Source organism: Saimiri boliviensis, chromosome 10 (assembly GCF_048565385.1).
Source record: "Saimiri boliviensis isolate mSaiBol1 chromosome 10, mSaiBol1.pri, whole genome shotgun sequence".
In the NCBI taxonomy this organism is placed as follows: domain Eukaryota; kingdom Metazoa; phylum Chordata; class Mammalia; order Primates; family Cebidae; genus Saimiri; species Saimiri boliviensis.
Genome location: NC_133458.1, coordinates 117,956,028 through 117,974,644, shown reverse-complemented (window position 1 = coordinate 117,974,644; position 18,617 = coordinate 117,956,028). Strand labels below are relative to the sequence as shown.

Genomic DNA, 18,617 nt, shown 5'->3' with positions numbered 1-18,617 from the left:
TCAAAATTACTATAAGGTAACTCAACAAGCTGCAAGAAAACACTGACAGACAACTTAATTAAATTAAGAAAGCAATATACAAGCAAAGCTATAAAATCAACAGAGAGAAATGAAAAGCAACAAACAAAAATTTCAGAGTTAAAGAATACAGAAAATGAAATTTTTAAAATGCAACAGAGAGCATCACCAGCAGATTAGATCAAGCAGAAGAAAGAATCTGTGAAGTAAAAGACAGGGAATGTGAAAATATTCAGTCAGAGGGAAAAAACAAAAGAACAGTGAAAAGGAATAAAGAAGGCATGTGGAGTGTATGAAGCACCATTCAAATAACTAACATTTATATTATAGGGATTTCAGAAGGAGAAGAGAAAAAACAAAAAACTAATTCTTTACGTGGCAGAGTTATCCTGTAGAATGAAGGAACAATAAAGAATTTTCCAGATAAACAAAAACTAAGAGAGTTCATCACCAATAGACCTACTTTACAAGAAATGCCACAGGGAATTATTCAAGCTGAAATTAAAGGATAATAATTAGTAACATAAAAACATATGAAAGTATAAAAACTCACTGGCAAAATGATCACTCAAATTCAGAATACCCTAATACTGTAATAGTGGTATACAAATTACTTATATCTCTAGAATAAAGGTTAACAGACAAAACTATTAAAATAACTATATCTAAAATGATTTAATAGATACACAATATAAAAATATATAAACTGTAAAACATAAAATATATTTAAACTGTAAAACAAAATATGGGGGTAGAATAAAAAATGTTTCATAGAGTTTTGAGTGAAATTGAAATTATCACTCTTGCATGTACAGATATAGGACTCAAATAATCTTATCACTTACGTTCCAAATAGCATCTCTGTAGTCTCATATACGTATGGCAAGCAATTAACACAAAAGTAAAATATTTAAGTAGTTCCATGGCTCAAATAAGTTTTCCTTAAAGAGTGACACCTATATCAACAACATTAGTATCATTTCAGAACTTGTCAAAAATGCAATTCCTGGATACTATTCCTGACCTATAGAATCAGAAACACAACAATCTGTGTTGGAACAAGCCCTCCTAGCAATTCTGATGCCACTAACATATAAAAACTGCTGGGAATTCTGTCATTTACTCAATATGACTATTTGAATTAAGCATTCTAGAATTGTGGAAATAACCACAGGATGAAGGCAGGGGTACACTCAGCCCACTCTGGAGTGGATCTAAGCCAAACCCCACTGATCACCTGACTTCTACAAGCCCCTACTCTGACTGGTGCACCTGGAAAAGCCACAGACACTCAATGTCAGCCCATGAAAGCACTGGGAAGGGGACTGTACCCTGCAGTGCCACAGGAGTGACCACATTGACTTTTGGTTCTCTTAGAATTAGTATCAATTCAGAACCAGTGTTCAGTAATCTTCAAAAGGTCTAATTATTTCCTTTTCTCTGATGCACAGTGCACCTGGAGAATGATGTCATTTCAAGCACTCAGTGCCGGCTTCTGCTGCTGGCAGAATTGGGTATTCATCAGTGGCTGTGGCCAGGCTGACCTTGGTGAGTGGGCCTCCATGTCGCTTCCAGTGACTATACACTTTGAATCTTTGAAATGCTAATATCTAGTATGGAATTAGATTTCTTATATATGAATATGCTGAGCAACTTTTTTTCCAATTGATTTCTTTTTCGAGCTTCCTTCCCTTTTTAACCTGCCTCATCTAGCAAGTGTTTTTTCTAAGATGGCTGCTGTCCAACATCTGGTTCTGAAAGGAAACTACAGAAATCCATCAAAACACATTTGCTTGATTCCTGTGGGTTTTTGGGTGGAGAATAAATTTAAACTCTGTGTGAACCTAATGAGGATAAAATAAGCAAGGACAGAGGAATGAAACATTAGATTGAGACTGTAGGAAACCAAAACTATCAGGTTTATGCCCCAAGCCTTTCCTCTGTGATAGCAATATGGTTGGGTCCAAAGGAACTGGCCTGCTACACAACCTACCTTGCACTGCAGATACAGGGTATTCATTATGTCACTGAGATCCTGTAGGTATCATTCATGTCTTCCTTTTGCCACTTTGGGCAGGGAGATCTGCATAATTATGAACGGACGTAATCCCACTGGATATAGTTTACAAATAAGACTCTCCCTTACAATTGATGCTTACTGCACAATAGGACAGAATTGAACAGAAGCTGGACTTTAAAATAGAAGTGTGACAAATTTAGGTGAGGGGAAGGAAGGCGGCAAACCACACTGCCATGTGTGTACCTATGCAACAATCTTGCATGTTCTTCGCATGTACCCCAAAACCTAAAATGCAATTTAAAAAATAAAAAAAAAGAAGTGTGACAAATTTGTCAACAAAGTTACAGGATATTCTATCAAGGATGTAAATTATAGAATCTTATTATCCTATGCACACTAATATTTCATTCCAGCTGCTCTGCTTCTAAGAACATGTATATAAGAATCATACATCTGAAAAAAATTGAGAGAGTGGAAATAAAGGAATCGATTACCTGATGCTTGATGTAAGTTACTTAGGCTTTCCAAATGTTCCAATATAACCAGTGTCGAGTAATAGACAGCAAGCTCCAAGTCCAGAATAAAGAAGGAACACTTTATATTTTTTAAGTCATCACTTTATGTGGCAGACTTTGTGAATCATATTTTATTGATGCCATCGGTTGTAAAACATCCTTTGTTTCCACTACCTCTGGACAGAAGAAAAAGGGTGCCAATTAAGTTATATATTATATTTAAAAAGCTGTTTTAGATATATTTAGGCCCAGATTCTTATCACTTTATAGGCAATGAGACAGTGTTATAATTTTTAATTCTATTAACCCCCCACTAGCTTTTTATGTTATTGCCATGCATTTAATTCAACATATATTGAATTACATTGAATTAAAACCATTCAACATATACTGAATAGTTAAATTTTTAAATGTATCCATGTATTTACCAACATCACTGATTTACTTTTTCCTCCTCCATTTCTGTATTTCTTTCTTGATCATTTTCCTTCTGCCTAAAGAATTCTGTAGTACCTACTGCAATATTTGTCAATGATTAAATCTCTCAGGCTTATTTTGTCTAGAAATATCTTTATTTCACCTTCAATTCTGGAGTATACTTTAGGCTGGCAGAGAATTCTAAATTGGCAGTAATCTTATCATTAAAGATGTCATTAAATTTGTTTTCTGGCTTCCATAATTTGTTTTAGTAAATTAGCTATTTACCTTCTTGTAGCTGGTTTGAAGGTAATGTGTCTTTTCAACATTTTATTACTGTTTTGATTTCCTTCAGTTTGACTCTGATGTGCCAAAGTGTGGTTTCATTGTATTTACCCAGCTGGGGCTTACATAATTCTTAAACCGACTGCTTGATGTTTTGGGTCAAACTTGGCAAATTCTTGAGAGATTTCCTCTTGAAATATTGTTTCTTCCCCATTCTTGTCTTCTCCCCTTCTAGAACTCCAATTGCATGTATAGTAGACCTTCATCTTTTTAAAAATGTGCTTCCAGCAAAAGGAAATGCAACCTAAAGGAAGAACAAAGAAGCAAGAAACAGTGGCAAATAAAGGAACTGACAAACAGCATGGTCAATATCAACAACAATTGACGATATAAAATATTCAATTATTATTTACAAACTGTTTCATGAATACAAAAATAAGTCAGAACTAAAATAGGGAAATAATAATATGTTACATCTGAGACAGATGTAACATATTATTATTATGTCTTCTAAGAATCTGTACTTTCCAAGTAAAGGATAAAAGTAACACTGAACTTTGCAAAGTCATGTGTACACATTAAATGTAGAAAACTATTCAAATAATAGAAATGAAATATAAACTCTCCAGAATATCATTGGGTAATATGAATTTTTGCCAAAAAAACTATTAAAACCTTGAAAAAAATGAAAAAAATGAAGTATGAAGGAAAACAATATTACTTAAAAACACAAAATAGGATGGCAAAAATAAACCTGAATATAGTAGTTCAACTGAATTGGCCAGTTAAATAAAAATCAAGATTGGATTAAATATAATTCAGCAATATTTTGTTTAAAAAAAACACGCTTAAAATATGGGTATACCAAAAGATTATAATCAAAAAGATAAGAAAATATATATTATGCAAACAGTGTTTTTAAAAATCTTATTGCAGGGGCTGGCAATTTCTTTTTGTAAGGGGCCAGATAGTAAACATGTCAGGCTTTATAAGTCATAAGTTACAACTACCCAACTCTGTGATTCTAGAAAGAAGGCATCTACAACACGTAAACAAAGGAGCATGCCTGTGCCCTAATAAAAATTTATTCAAAAAAACAGGCATCAGGCCATATTTGGCCCACAGGCTATAATTTGCTGACCTCTGGTTTATTAGAAGGCCATAATTTTGTGCCTTACGGATATGCAAAGAGATATTTTAGGATACAAAGAAACAAACTAACATAAATGATGTTATAAGAAAACTCAGCCTCAGGAGCTAGCACAGGTAAACGAAAAGGAATTGAACAAAGGTGGTACATAAGTTGTTTTTGATGTTCTCACTCCATGATTTCTTTCCATTTCTCTCCTCTCTACTTTATGTCAGCTCTAGACAAGGTAAAAATTAGAACATAGATTTGGGAGAGTAGGTCCCAAAAACAAACGATCCAAAGTTTTAAAAACAGAAGCCCCAGAAACCGTAGACTGGAATATAAGAGATCTTATACATGCACTACTGGACAGCCCTTCTGTAGCCACTAGGGTCATGAGAGTGAAATACAGCATGGCACCACTGTTTGTGATTAAAGATGTTAATGCTGATGGACTCCACTGGCATTTATGGCTAATAACTTTAGAAAAGATTAGAAGATAACCATCACCATTTCATACTTAGCATTGGAATCATACACTGTAAAGCATGTTTTTGTCTCTTAATTACAATTCTCACCACTAGGTGATATTCATCCAAAGTTGTATCTCCCTGAGAAAGTGATGGAGAGGCTGCAAATTGGCAGAGCCTAGACATGGCTCACAAATATGCCTTGATTGGTCCATTGCGTTTTCAAACAACTGGATGACTAGTCAATAGTTAAGATGAGAGAATTCTACACAATAAAATTGTCTGTTTTACTTTTCTTGAAAAATAGAAGACCTGGTAACACTAAGTCTTTCTCTATCTCCTAACAGTCACCTGATGGGACGAGGCTGCTCCCACAGAGGGAAAAGACACTCTTCGTATCAGGCACTACTGCTGCTTCTCATCTCATGTGCTTTAATTAATTATATTCCTGCCTGGTCTCTGGGGGTATTCAACTTTGTGATCCTTGCACTTCGCCAGAACTTTCAAGCAATGGCCATTTATTCTAAAACACTAACAAAAATATAATTTCACGTTGGAGTGCATTTCAGAAATGTAGATGTGAAGTTAAAACAGAATAAGTCATATAATAATCAATACCTGATTACAAGATTATGCAAAACTCTTGAATTAATGAAAGTAAGAGAGGACCCAAGAGCAAAGTAAACAGCCAGATACTACTAAAAGATAAAAGTACTACGGCATCCAGTAAATGTCGGTTGACTGGATCCAGCACTGGTATAAAAACTCTATACGGATTAGTACCAGGCATGGTGGCACATGCTTGTAATCCCAGCACTTTGCGAGGCCGAGGCAGGTGAATCACTTGAGTTAAGGAGTTCGAGACCAGCCTGGCCAACATGGCCAAACCCTGTCTCTACTAAAAATACAAAAATTAGCCAGGCATCATGGTGTGCATCTGTAATCCTAGCTACTATAGAGGCAGATGCAGAAGAATCACTTGAACCCAGGAGGCAGAGGTTGCAGTGAGCTGAGATCGCACCACTGCACTCCAGCCTGAGAGAAAAAAGTTTTTTTTAAAAAAATGCATTAGGTCCTCAAAATCTCTCTGTGGAGTGTGCTGTTTCTTTCTCATCTCACAGGTAGAAAAAGTGAGGCCCAAAGTTGGATAACTTTTCCAAAGTCATAGATAGAAAGTTGCAAACCTAGGCTTAATCCCAGGTAGGTCTGAGACAAAGCCTAAGCTTTTAGCTTCTGCTCCAAGGCCCTTACTGCAAAGAGATTATTTGGGGAATAGGGTTGGCATTAAAGTTTTGAGCTGTAGAATTGCTTTGCCATTCATACTGGATCCTTTGAGGCCTCAAACTGATTAATCCTAATTTTCTCTGTTGAGTGAAGAGATAATTCCTGATGGAAGGAAATATTTCTTTATCATCTTTTTGAAGAGGAGGGAAGGAAAGGGTCCCTTTCAGATAGTGGCATGGCCTATTTGGATTACAGCCATTTGTTCCCTTCCTTCCCTAGGATCCTCCTTCCTAGGAGAATTTCATTATCTCCCAGAGATGCTTAAATTTCATCCTGAAAGAAAAGCAGAATATCTGCTCTGTTGGTGATGAATGCCCCTCTTTTATATAATTGCTACCACACGGTGTCGCTGTTGAAACACAAGGAACATAGCCACCCAGGTATGGTCCCTGCTGTACAGTATTGTTGCAGAGTACCAGCCATGCTGTGGTTGGTGAATACAAGAGGTGTGCTTTAGCGATCTACAAGCACCACACTCATCCATCTCTTGCCTGTGGTAGTTTCTCCATAGGGAGAAGAAATGTCTCCGTGGTGGCACTTTCAACTATGATACTTCTACGCCATTGTAGGCTTGGTTCACCCACAACTTCAGTCTTATAATTAAGACATTATTCAGTTTATATATAAAGCAATTTTTATAAGATCCCCCAAGGTGGCTGAATTTGGAGAGATTTTCAGTCTTAGCCATGCAATTGCCCGGAATTACCTCTTCTCCTTCCCACCTTCTTTAATCATCCCCACAGTGAAAGAACTTCCTTTCCATCTTTGTCTCAATGGCCATCCCTTTTTTTAATCCAAGAAGGAGTAACTAACATTCCTTTATGGCAACATCTGACCTCGTTGTAAACACAAGCTATAATATTAATGCCTGAAAATCCTCTACTATCTGGAGAATTACTCTGCATGGATTAAATCACCTTGGATAGATTAAAGCAGTGTATTTTGGTTTCATAGACTTGGATGTGAATTGGGTGAAATCTCAGCAGCTCAATCCCAAGAGAATAACCTACAAATTATTTCTTTAAAAATAATTGGTGTCATTATCATTTGTTATAGAGCTAGGGGTATGTGCAATTGAACAGCAAATGAAAGTTAAAGTTTCCAATGCAGTGACAGATGTTTCTCATATAATTTCACTCTATACCAATGTTCTTTCTCAGGGAAATATTTCTGTATCTGTGAGTAGAGAATTGTGATGAAGAATATACATGAAGTAAATGCTAACTGAACTTGGATTTGAGGATCATGAAATGACCAAGCTGGAAATGACCTTGATGAATTGTCCAATTTGTTATGGACATGTATTAATACAGACATATAGTCAATTCTCAACTAATCAGAGAGAGCTGTTCACAAACAATCCAAAGTCAGAATGGAAATAAGCTATGCATCATCTTCCAGCGCTTTCCAACTTACTTCCCACCAGGCTGTAATCAGCCCATCCTCAAGGACTGGCTCTTATTTTTCTGAAACCACCACAGCAGCTCAGGCCCTCTACAGGAGAGGGAAAAGTGTCCTGGTGAACATCAACAGCAACAAGTGATAAGTAAATGCTGCCTAACTCCTGAGCCTTGCTTCATGGTTACCATTAGGAGTCTGATTACTCTCTCGCATGGTTATGAGATGTGCCTGTATCTTAGTCTCCAAGATCTTCCAGGAAGCAGACTTGCACATACTTACTTCTCAATCAACTCTAGAGGTAATTAGGAAGCAAATCATTTTTGTTAGTACATACTATTAATTTATTAATTTTCCTATGAATTAAAAAAAGATTTCCTGAGAAGTCATTTATTTCTAAAATGGAGAGTATTGAGCAGTAAGTTTTACACCAGTAATGGAATCCCTCCCAAAGCAAAAAGAAAAAGCTTAGAATTATAGAAAGGTCTAATGGATCATCAAATTCAAGCTTTTGATTTTTTTCATTTACAGGTAAGGAAGCTCATTGCCTTCAACATCAACCTTCTCATCTGTTAAATGGAGGGCTCCAAAGGATTTGGCCTCTATTTCACAGTTACTGGGGTGCAAAAAAAGCTAAAATTTCTGTCTAAGGCACCCCATGCTGCATTAGAACTAATCAGTCATTTTCTTCTAAAACCATTTTTACTCCAGAAATCATTACTATTCTACAATACAATTCCAGGATATAGCTTTTAGAACACTTGGCTGAAATGAAGGAAGGAAACTTGCTGGCATTGTGGCTATTCTATTGTGGTTTATAGGCAATCCAAACATCAGTTGTGTTGTTATAGTTCAGTTTTCAAAGATTGTGATGGGATCCCATGTTATGGTATGCTCAAAATAAAAACACAGTGACCTTCTTTTCTAAGACTATGGGATGACACGTAGTTTTGTGCCACTTCATCAGAACTTGGTCTTTCGACCAGAGTGTTTATTACAAAGTGCAGTAAAGCAAAATAGAACCACAAGACAAATAAAGCTCTCCCTCCCTTTCTGAACTATCTGAGGAGAGGATTTTCCTTCAGAAATAACATGTCTGCCTCAGTGCTCACTGTGCCCAACAGCTCTGTCTCACTGAAAGAACTTCCCAAGGAGTTCTAGAAAGAAAATACCTGACTGTGTTGAGAATCAGAGAAATGTACAATTTAAAGCCTTTTTAATTAAATGGCCTTTCTTCTTTGAAATAGAAACTATGTTATCAAGTTATCTTTAGGGTAGGATTGAGGTGAGCAGAGATGTATTCCAATTTAGTTCCAGTGAGCTCCTGGTATGGAAAAGATTATGTAAATTCTGTTCCATATCTGGAGCTCACTGGGACTAAATCCATTTCTGTAAATAAAAATGTCCTAGGGCAAATAATAAATCAAGCAAGGCTAAAATTTTGGAGTCAGAAAAACTAAAAGACATTTAGTGTGTGTAGTGTTAATTATTACATGAGGACAAGGATTCTAGAAGTCTGTCACCAGCTTCTCAATCAGTTCCTGTCACCATCCCACCACTTTGGGTTCATCAAAGCCAACTATTTATTTCTGTCCTTCTGTGATCCTGAGATGGTTTAAGAAGCACTTACAACATGCTTTTTTATTTTTAAATTTTATTTTCAACTTTTATTTTCTCTTATTAAAAGAAATGAAGTTGGCTGGAACTTGTATTACATTGCTTGAGGCAGTTTTGCAGCAGGAAAGTTGCAAACTAAATCAAAGCAGGCTGCCCTCCTGTGCTTCTGAATTTTAAACATTTACATTCGACTGGTCACACAGTGTCTTTTTAAGAAAATGTATATGCCCTTGATTAAGCAGCAGAGTTTGGGGTCAGAACTTTGGAGGATACCTCATTCTATCAGAAGGCATATTTTAGGCCAATTCAAATAAATGTTGCTGATGAAACAGAAAACTTAAGTTCAAGGATGAACTTTTTAAAAACGTAAACCCAGAGTACACAAACACTCTAAACCAGCAAGGCAAAGAAAAGGATGCTTTTATCATTCTGATTACTGAACTTCACCAGCCCAGTTCAAGATACATTAAAAAGTCGCTTAGATTGGCAATGGATCTTGTTTCGGTTGTAAAACTTTTCCCTTTCCTTCTTGAGGTCAGAGCACCAATTCTGTAGAAAGAGGCTAGAAAATCTGAAAAACAACTATTGAGTACTAGGCTTAGTATCTAGGTGATGAAATAATCTGTACAACTAACCCCTGTGACACAACTTTATCTACATAACAAACCTACACATGTGCTCCTGAACCTAAAATAAAAGTTAAAAAAAAAAAAAGAAAAAAAGAAAATCTGAATAAGGTTGTAAAGTGATCCAAGAATGCCAGAATACTTTTTACTCTTTCAGGATTCTAAGGTCATATCCTTTTGCGGTGAAAAAAGTTAATGAAGCTTTCAACAATGACAAATATGTAACAAAAACAGAAATTGTGTGTGTATCCTCTAGTTTCTATGTGAGTTGTAGGTGATACAATTAAGAGACAGCAGAAAACCAAGGTAAAGCCTAATGATCTGCCCTGGAGGAAAAATCATTTATCTACTTTCTTGTTGCCATTTTCCAAAAACATTTTTGTGAATCTTCCACAATTTGCATACTTTGCACATTGGGAAATACAGTGGTTATCCACAATAGTTAATGAGAACAGCCCAAGATTTCCATTTTTTCCATAGTGTTTCATAACCTCTAGGCTAAGTCATCCTCTCTTTTGACGTATCTTTAAACATTACACCTAGTATCAAATTATTCCATTTCATGGCATTTTGTTAAAATACATTGAAATAAATATGTAACATGATATTTCCTGTGGTATAAGCACCTTGAAAATATTACCGCCAGTGATGGCTCATAGTCACATTATGCTTGAGTGGTGATTGAGGGCATGTCTAATAATTAGCTTTTCCACCCCTTCAAATAGTCAGCACTTCCCAGGCTCTGATTAATGGCCACTTTTAACTAGATTTCCCTTAAATGATAAGATAAAAGGGACAGGATCACCACTGAGTTTTGTGAGTTGTGAGTTCATAACTACTGCATTGCTTTATCCTCCCGTATTGATCTGACATTGATGAAGATATAGTTAAATATGATAGAAATAATTATTTGATTCTCTCTCTCCTCTCTGCTCAAAGCCTAGTCTGGTTCAATGCTGGCCTCAAGATTGTGCTTAGGCTCCAGAAATCCTAGATTACAATGTTCAGACTCTCACCACAACCTCCTGACCTTCCACTTCTCAGAGAATGTTCTTCTCCCTGACCTTGACTTTACTCCCAGAGCCCTCCCCTCCTTGACACCTCACCTCCCCCGACCCCACTGTACGTGCCATCTCACCAGTAGCTTTACAACCTACCTGATCGTGATGATTGATCTCTCTCCCTTCTCACTAGTACCTCAGTTTACCTACATCCTATCCTCCTGCCACACTCACTCCGAATATTGTCTGACCTTTGGACAAAAGACTAGAAACAATCCAATTTTTCTTCCTGAAAAAGGACTGAGCACTGCTAGAGAAAGTCAAGGACCCTGCAAATTGATGAAACCAAACTTCTGGGTCTCTTTCCTCACAGAGCCATGGGCACCTCCTATTGGTACTTTTTTTTTTTTTTTTTTTTTGGCTGTTTAAAAAAATAGATTTGGGGGTGCAAGTGCAGTTTTGTTACCAGGATATATTATGTAGCCCTTACTTATAAATGAGAACAGAGAGTATTTGACTGTTTCTGAGTTATTTCATTTTGGATAATGGCCTTCACTTCCATTCATGTTGTTGTAAAATATATGATTTCATCCCTTTTTTATGTCATTGTAGTATTCCATGGTATAGAATACACATGTAGCACATTTTCTTTATCTTATCAAACATTGATGGACATGTGATTGATTTCATGAGTTTACAGTTCTGAATAGCACTGAAATAAACAAATGAGTGCAAATACCATTTTTATACAATGATTTCTTTTTATTTGGGTTGACACTCCGTAGCGGGATTACTGAATTGAATGGCTGTTCTATTTTCAGTTCTTTGAGAAATCTTTATATTGTTTTCCATAGAGGCCGTAGATCCAACTGACAGTGTATGAGCATTCCCTTTTTTCTACATCCTTGCCATCTGTTATTTTTTACTTTGTCATAGTAGCCATTCTGACTGCTGTAAAATGGCATCCCACTGTGGTTTTAATTGCAGTTCTTTCATTATTAGTGATGTTGAGCATTTCTGTATATTTTTTTTGGCCACTTGTATGTCTTCTTTCGAAAACTGGGCAGGGACACAGCCAAACCACATCAAATAATATGTGAAAGAGACCCCACTTACAGAAAAAAGAATAGAGGCTAGGCACGGTCGCTCACGCCTGTAATCCCAGCACTTTGAGAGGCCGAGGCGGGTGGATCACCTGAGGTCAGGAATTCAAGACCTGCCTGGCCAATACTGAGAAACCCCGTCTCTACTAAAAATACAAAAATTAGCCAGGCATGGTGACACATGTCTGTAATCCCAGCTACTCACGAGGCTGAAAAAGGAGGATCGCTTGAACATGGAAGGCAGAGAATCACTTGAACCCCGGCAGAAAGCCGAGACCACACCATTGTACTCCAGCCTGGGCAACAAGAGTGAAACTCCGTCTTAAAACAACAACAACAACAACAACAATAACAACAACAACAACAACAAAAAACCTAAAGAAAAACAAATAATAATAGAAATAACAAAATAGTGTGTTCTGAAAACCAAAAGCATATCAAATTTTTAAAAGAAAGCGAGGCCAGTCACTTTTCATGTCCTTTCTCACTTTTATTTGCTCATGGTAAAATTTCCCCTCTGTTCCATGCAATGACTCTTCTAAATCTAGACCAGCCTTTTTCTTCCATTAAATTCACAATCCAGCCAGGTGCAGTGGCTCATGCCTGTAATCCCAACATTTTGGGAGTCCGAAGCAGGCAGATCACTTGAGGCCAAGAGTTCAAGACCAGCCTGCCCAATGTGGTGAAACCCCATCTCTATGAAAAATTTAAAAATTAGCCAGGCATGGTGGCACGCATCTGCAGTCCCAGCTACTTACTCAGGCAGAGATTGCACCACTGCACTCCAGCCTAGGTGACAGAGTGCGATTCTTTCTCAAAAAAAAAAATCATAGTCCAACCCAGTCTCCTTTTTCCCTGTTCTCACAATGTTTTCAATCGTAATCTCTCTCTAGATTTTGCTTAAAGTATTCAATGGTTCATTTGCTTGTGCGTGTTTTGTTTTGTTTTTGTTTTTTTTTTTAAATTCTGAACTGTCCATCCAAAAATGTATTTACCGCCATTTTTACCTCTTTTCCTCTGGTCTAACAGTGACAGCAAACCAGCCAGCCCTGGGCCCCATGTACAACCTTCAGTTATCCACTATTCCCCCTACATATTCAATCTCTTCTTCCCCATCTGCTCCTTTACTTTTACGCCCACACCAAAACAGAAATAAAAACAAGTACCTTCCCTTGAATTTCATTCTCTAAGAGCTATGTTTTAATCTCACAAGTTCAGATTAATCAGGAAGAGAGGTAAACCCAGACTACCTTATCTGGCGTTTGCACTTCTGCTGAATTCTGGCTCCCATTCTCAGCACACTATTGAAATTGCTCTGTTGGGGTCCATAATAACATTACAGCCAAATTTAATCGTCATTTTTAGTCTATATCTTAGTTTATATCTTATATCTTAGTTTATATTTTAGTTTATATCTTTAGTTATATCTCTTTACTTTATATGACACTGTCTATCCCCTTGCGTTTTTAAGAGACAGGGTCTTGCTCTGTCACCCAGGGTGGAGTGCAGCGGCACCATCACAGTTCACTGTAGCCTCAAACCCCTGGGCTCTAAGTGATCCTCCCGCCTCAGCCTAATGAGTAATTGGGACTACAGGCATATACCACCACAATGCACAGCTAGTTTTACATATTTTTTGTAGAGATGGAGTCTTTTTATGTTGCCCATACTGGTCTCAAACTGCTGGCTTTAAGCAGTCCTCCTGCATTAGCCTCTCAAAGTGCTGGGATTACAGGTGTGAGCCACTACAACTGGCCTTTCTTTTTAAAATTTGATATGCTCTTGGTTTCCAAAACACACAGTTTTGTTATTTCTATTTTTTTTTTTTTTTTTTTTTTTTTTTTTTTTTGAGACGGAGTTTCGCTCTTGTTACCCAGGCTGGAGTGCAATGGCGCGATCTCGGCTCACCGCAACCTCCGCCTCCTGGGCTCAGGCAATTCTCCTGCCTCAGCCTCCTGAGTAGCTGGGATTACAGGCTCGTGCCACCATGCCCAGCTAATTTTTTGTATCTTTAGTAGAGACGGGGTTTCACCATGTTGACCAGGATGGTCTCGATCTCTTGACCTCGTGATCCACCCGCCTCAGCCTCCCAAAGTGCTGGGATTACAGGCTTGAGCCACCGCGCCCGGCTTTCTATTCTCATTTCTATAAGTGGAGTCTCTTTCAGATAATCTTTGATATGGTTTGGCTGTATCCCCACCCAAATGTCATCCTGAGTTGTAGCTCCCATAATTCCCATGTGTCATAGGAGGGACACAGTAGAAGGTAATTGAATCATGGGGGTGGGCCTTTCCCATGCTTTTCTAATGATAATGAATAAGTCTCATGAAAACTGATGGTTTTAAAGGGGGAGTTTCCCTGCACAAATTTCTCTCTTGCCTGTTACCATGTAAGACATGCCTTTCGCCTTCCACCATGATTGTGAGGCCTCCCCAGCCACGTGGAAATGTGAGTCTATAAACCTCTTTTTCTTTATAAATTACTCAGTCTCAGGTATGTCTTTATCAGCAACATGAAAACAGACTAATGCATTCTTTATTTTTTTTTATTTAATAAAGTTTTATTTTTCCAAATGTACAGTTGGTTGGACCTATTCATGCATCTTCACCAGCAGCTGAAGCTTCTCCACCCTTGGTATTTCTGGTGTAAATTACTTGAGCTCTGTGCTTTGAAACTAGTTCCATAAGTCCTTTGCTAAGGAGCTCCTGAAGGGCTGCCCTGGCAAGGGAGCCTCGAATCTTCAATCTCTCAGAGACCACAGCTGGAGTTGTAAGTTTATAGTTGGGAACTTCCTTACAGAGTTTGTCATAGGTAGCTTTGTCAAACAAGACTAAGTTATTGAGCTTGTCCCGAACTTTGCCTTTGGACTACTTCTTCTTTTTGGCCTTGCCCCCGGATTTGTTCACTGGGTCTTTGTCTTTCTTGGCTGACTTTCCAGCATCTTTCCTCTTTTTGTCGTCCTTGGGAGGCATTGCAAAGCTCGGAGAGCAGCAGCGAACACTACAAACATGCTAAGATGTCCGACAAAAAGCTACATTCTTTAATTTTGGATCTTTTCTCAGTTCTCTGCCTTGATACACACAAAGAACAAGTAAAATTAATTCATATCGTTTTTAGCTATCATCAGTGTGCTTTTGACTTCATATCTTTATTTTCATCTCAATTCCTTCTGCCTCTTGAGCTATGGACAAACTTTTTACCAGCCAGATGAAACTGTTTCCTTTTTGAGAAGTACCTACATCTAATGTTTCTTAAATGAATGTCTTCCCACTACTGTGCATCCTTTTCCTTCTCCCTTGTCTATACCCAATATCAACTGGCTATATCAATACCCACCTTTATTAACCCATGCTTGAAATCTGAAGTCAGCTTGTAGCTCTCTTCTCCTTCACTGTTTACATCATACCCTTAACATAGTCACTGATTATATCTCAAATATTCTAGTACCCAAAAGCCTCTTCTCCATCTGCATGATGACTCATGCCTGTAATCACAGCACTTTGGGAGGCTAAGGCGGGCAAATGAATTGAGCCCAGGAGTTTGAGACCACCAGCCTGGGCAACATGGCAAAACCTCATCTCTACCAAAAAAAAAAAATATATATATATATATATAAAAACTTAACTGGGCATCATAGCACATACAGTCCCAAATACCCAGGAGAGTGATGTGCAAGGATCTCCTGAGCCCATGGAGGTCGAGGCTACAGTGAGCGATGATCATGCCATTACATTCCAGCATGGGCAACTGTGAGACTCTGTCTCAAAAAAAAAAAAAAAAGAAAGAAAGAAAGAATTATTTCTCTCCTGGTTCTCTTTGCTCTTGCAATAACATTTTTTAAATGGAAGCTTTAAAAGGGAAATAGTATAAATTGTGGAAGCTTTCTATAACAATTGGGAGTTAGAGGCAAATTTCTGATAACATTTCCCTTTTTTGTCCTGGTTTCAATTACATAGTAACCTCCTGTTATTGTTTATTTATAAAATGAAGTTACTTCAGTAAAAACTTACATATCACTGTTGTCAGAAAATAATTTCCCCTAGTAAACAGGAATAACATACATAATATTCATCAGATCTAATAAGGATTGAAATTTATTATCTTGTTCTGAGATGTCCAGTAAAGTCCGGGTCTGTAGTATTTTTGGGAAGGTGCTAAAAATCACAAGGAGTAAAGACCTTTTGTCTTTGAGAGACTTCCAAGGACAAACGTCCCTGCACTGGAGGTGAAGATAGTATAGTGTGTGCCGTTAGCTACTTCCACATCTCCTAATGCTGGCCCACTGCCTCACAATCATGTTGTCAATGGCTGGTGTCGGATAGACTCTGAAATTAGGAGCCAATTCCAAAAGTGTCAATGAGAAGAGGTGAAGTGGTGTTTGACTATTCTGGTCTAACCAAGTTTAAAGAACTGTGCGAGCTTGTGCACCTGAGGCTCATTTGGATATGTTGTTGTCCTTACCATGTCAGGAAACTGCAAGCAGAAACTTCCTTTGCTTTAAGATTCTCAGGCATCTCATAAAAACCATTACTAAAAGGATAACATGTTTTGCCTGAAATTTCCTAGCTCATATTCTGATCCAGGTGCCACTAATAACTTCCTTAGACCTTCTCAGTCTCACCTTTGATTTCAGCTACAGCTGTGACAAATAGTTCCCTGAAGCCTCTGTCTCATGTGATATTAACATAACCTCAATTGCTCATGCTTTCTGCTCAAGGGCTTCACATTGCTGCAGCGTAAGACATAGAAGACCACTCCACGTGCATGCATTTGCAATCTAGAAGCTCAGGGGCATTGGAAACCTGTGGGTGAACCCTTGATCAGTGAGGGTCAGGAAGTGATGGATAATTGTTTCCCCTGTTGATCCTCAAGAATAATTCTGAGAGACATACTACACATTCCTTAGAAATCCAGCCCTAGTAATTCACAGGTATGACTAATGCCTTTTCCAGGTGATTACAATAAAAACAACTGATTATAGTAAAAACAAAGTATGTCCACAAGGTTGGCAGGGAAATGCAAATAAAGATGATCACACAACCAGTAATCACAATACCTTTGCAAAAAACTAGAAATAGCGGCTCCAAAATGAAAGAACTAACACTGGAATAAATTGAGCTAACAGGGAAAACCAAATGAAACTTTAGAAAATGTCTAAAAGAAAATCTCTCTTTTCCATCCCCAGAGAAGTTCAGGAAGATTTTGTATTCAGTAAAGACTCCAATAGAAATCTAATAAATTCAAAAATTCATTATGAAATATAAAAGGTAGAGGTGGAAAAAACAGTAAAATGAACAAACCTGAGAAACAAATTCGTGAGCTGCAAGATCAAGCTAAGGAATCCTACCTAAATGAATCCCAAAGAACCAAGAAATAGAAAGCATGGAAGAATAAGAGAACTAGCATGGATATCCAGAAGTTGCAGAGACAGTTTCAGAGGCAGACAACAGAGAGAGCAAAGGGAGGAGGTAGTAAAATCAAAGAAAATGTCCTAGAACTGAAAAAGGTTTTGTGTAAGATTGCAAGAGCCTACTTAGGGGCTAAGCAGAGTAGATTAAAAAGAAATCACATAGAAAGATCCAACTTTGGCCTTTTTTTTTTTTTTTTTTTTTTGGTCTCCAGTGGGTTTTAGTATCAGGATGTTGTTGGCCTCATAGAATGAATTAGGGAGGATTTTTTGAAACAGTTTTTATAGGAATGGTACCAGCTCTTCTATGTACATCTGGTAGAATTTGGCTGTGAATTCATCTGGTCCTAGCCTTTTTTTTTTTTTTTTTTTTTTGTGGTGGTGGGCTATTTATTATTGATTCAATTTCAGAGCTTGTTATTATTCTGTTCACAGATTCAATTTCTTCCTGGCTCAGTCTTGGGAGGGTTTATGTGTCCAGGAATTTATTCACAGAAGTGTTCATAATAGTCTCTGATGGTTATTTATATTTCTGTGCAGTCAGTGGTAATATCCCCTTTGTCATTTGTAATTGTGTTTATTTGAATCTTCTCTCTTTTCTTCGCTATTAGTCTAGCTAGCAACCTAACTATTCAGAAATCCTCAACAGAATACTGGCAAACTGAATCCAGCAGTATATCATAAAGCTTATCCACCATGATCAAGTAGGTGTTATCCCTGGGTGGCAAGGTTGGTTCAACATACACAAATAAACAGATGTGATTCATCACATAAACAGAACTAAAGACAAAACCCACAGGATTATCTCATTAGTTGCAGAAAAGGCTTTCAATAAAATGCAATATCCCTTCAAGCTAAAAACTCTCAATAAACCAGGTATTGAAGTAACATACCTCAAAATAATAAGAGCCATCTGTGACAAACCCATAGCCAACACCACACTAAACGGGCAAAAGCTAGAAGCATTCCCCTTGAAATATGGCACAAGACAAGGATGCTCTCTCTCACCACTTCTTTCAACATAGTATTGGAAGTCCTGGCCAGAGCAACCAGGCAAGAGAAAGAAATGAAGGACATGCAAATAGGAAGAAAAGATGTCAAACTATCCGTGTGCAGACTACATAATCCTGTATCTAGAAAACCTAATAGCCTCAGTCCAAAAGCTCCTTCAGCTGATAAACAACTTCAGCAAAGTCACAGGATGCAAAATCAGTATGTAAAAATCACTAGCATTCCTATACATCAATAAGAGTCAAACAGAAGGCCAAATCAGGAATGCAATTCCATTCACAATTGCCACAAAATAATAAAATATCTAGGAATACAG

General features: G+C 37.6%; 1 long non-coding RNA gene and 1 pseudogene across 1 annotated transcript in view; both read right to left on the bottom strand.

Annotated features, from left to right (window-relative positions):
• Positions 1-18,617, bottom strand: part of LOC141579974 (uncharacterized) — a 91,181-nt gene that overhangs the window by 27,796 nt on the left and 44,768 nt on the right. Inside the window, exons 3-4 of the long non-coding RNA XR_012511966.1 lie at positions 3,259-3,559; positions 2,533-2,729 (exon numbers count right to left, since the gene is read on the bottom strand). This is a non-coding gene — a long non-coding RNA (uncharacterized LOC141579974). The remainder of the gene's footprint in view (positions 1-2,532; positions 2,730-3,258; positions 3,560-18,617) is intronic.
• LOC101042069 (small ribosomal subunit protein eS25 pseudogene) lies at positions 14,463-14,870 on the bottom strand (annotated as a pseudogene).